Here is a 2,500-nt window from a genome sequence, read left to right as displayed (position 1 = left end):
CTCTCTCTCTCTCGTCCCTTTATCCTTTCCGAGTCCCCCTTCTTAAGATTTAATTGCTTATGATCTCGTATGATCTCGACCCTGTAGCGCCCTCGAAGGTCTTATAAGGACATCGTTAATTATTTATCTATTTACGTGTTATTTGACAAATTGTATTTTCATGCGTGTTTTGTGAGCATGTTTGTTATGATGTAATATGTATCACTATTTATCTTCTCATTTATGTTATGGTTTTACTTCACAGGGATTTTAGAGAACCTTTCACTAGTGCTATTATTTTCCCTCTTGTTGCCGTTCGGGTAGAGGTTTAATAAAGCTTGTTAAGACCCAGTTATATTGTTATACTTAATACAATCCTGTTTTGTTACATACCATAATTCGGCTACTCATGAGCTGAACCGCTCTACTCGCGCCTGCTCTTCATCCGCAACGCACTCCCCAGCCTTCCAGCTCCCCTCTCCCCAACCTTCCAGCTCCTCTCTCCCCAATCTTCTAGCTCCCCTCCGCATCCTTCCAGCTCCCCTCCCCATTCCCCCTTTCTCCCTACTGACCCACTTCCCTCTGCCCCTCTCTTTCTCCCTCCCAGTCCTTGAACAAATGTATGTGCAGTATGTATGTGAGGCGTCTGACTTGTTATGCCTTGCTCCCTCACCGTCCATCAGCCGGAAGAGGCGGGTGGTGGAAGCGACACCAGCGACAGGATCTGAATGTGGGATTCGAAATGGGAGGATTTAAGGAGGATTGGGGAAGAGAGGGGGCCGCGGAGAGGAATGTTCAGGACGGGAATGATTGTACGCGCATTGTCCTCCTGTGGGATTTCGAGCAGATGCAGGAAGAGGAGCCTTGGCGGGCCGCTTTTGAGTCGACGCAGCGGTTCGAACGTAAACTCCTTCTTGGATGATAGTAAACCTTGTTTTCTATTTAGTTACAATAGGGTTCTTTTCAGATACTAGAGTCGTTAAGTTCATTTCTGATACAGTTCCGCTTTCCTTTTTATTTGGTGTTATTTCTTTTTTATTGTTATCATCTTTGGTGCATTTCATACCACACACTGAGTAGATGTGTTGAGTTTGCTCCCTGCGAAGCTAAAGTTTGTTCAGGTTCCGGTCTTGCATTTATTTCATCCTTGTCGTCGATGATATAGGTTTGGTTGCCATGGTAGCCATCGTCTAAAAGATTGTATGTACTAAAGAGTGTGTATCGCCCACGTGACCAAGGCTGTGTAGGAGTCCTTCTCGTTACGCCGGCTCAAGTGGCCTTGATTATTCTGGAGACGAGGACTCGGGCCGTCCGCTCGAAGAACCGCGACCTTGCTTGGAGTCCTAGCGCCAAGTACAGAGTACCCGAAGCCTTCCACTTCAGGTACTCCTCGACCACTTCAACAGGAGGGAAGGAAAGCCTCATTCCCAAATTGCCTACATCAGATTGCTGGAACAAAAATGGGAATATATATATATATATGTATATATATATATATATATATATATATATATATATATATATAGGTAAACTAATACGACCGTGAACAATTTCATGTTTATTAGCAAACGTTTCAGAGATATCTCCAATCTCTATCATAAGTGCTGAAAAAGTGAACCAAAAATAACGTAGATAAGACAACAGAATTGATTAACGAGGTTCTCAAAATTAAAGTTAAAATTGGTAGTGAGACAATTTCACACAACAATAAAATAAAAAATTACAACAAACAAAGAACAAACAATGAGTGAACAAAACAGGATATATTATTAATCATACAAGTATATATACAGGAATAAAGATATAAAAAACTAACCAAACATGGGTGATGGTCAGGGGAAAGAAAACCGCTAGTTAGCAAACAGGGTGGTTGCGGTAGTGTTGTTGTTTAGTTCAGGTTTCATCTTCCGGATTAGCGACGATTCGGAGATAATGAGGTCTAGGCGGGAGGAATGAGAGGATAGAATATTGAAATATGTGTTGTTGAAAGAATGTGAGTGTTCTCTTATGGCCGAGAACGAAGGTCTGCTCAGCTGAAGTCCCGTACGAAATGATTTGCCTTTGTGTTCCATTATGCAGTGACAGCCATCGTGAGGTGGACCCCACGTACCTAACTTGGCAGTCGGGACAGGTAAATAGATATACAACATTAGAACACAAATCAAAGTGGCATCTCGTAGGCTGTCTTAAGAAATTTGCAATAGTGTTAGAATTACTGAAGACAAAAGTGAATTTTATTTGCGGGTAATTATTTTGTAGGAGCGTTTTTAATTGTTTTCTGACTTCACAACTCAATTTTCCCATAAATGGCAGTTTTACATATCTATGATCCCTTTTAACAGTTGATACAACAGGTTGATTTGATTTTTTTTTTTTTTTTACAAAGAAAAGCCTTTATTATTTTATCAAATAGATACAATGGGTACCCATTACTTACAAAGAAGTTTTTTAGAAAATTCATCTCATCATGAAAAGTGGACCAATTGCTATATAGATTATAGGCTCTAGTGATGAGTGTTTT

The sequence above is a fragment of the Penaeus chinensis genome, chromosome 28 (genome assembly GCF_019202785.1).
Source record: "Penaeus chinensis breed Huanghai No. 1 chromosome 28, ASM1920278v2, whole genome shotgun sequence".
NCBI classification, from domain to species: Eukaryota; Metazoa; Arthropoda; class Malacostraca; order Decapoda; family Penaeidae; genus Penaeus; species Penaeus chinensis.
Note: the sequence above shows the minus strand (reverse complement) of the source record.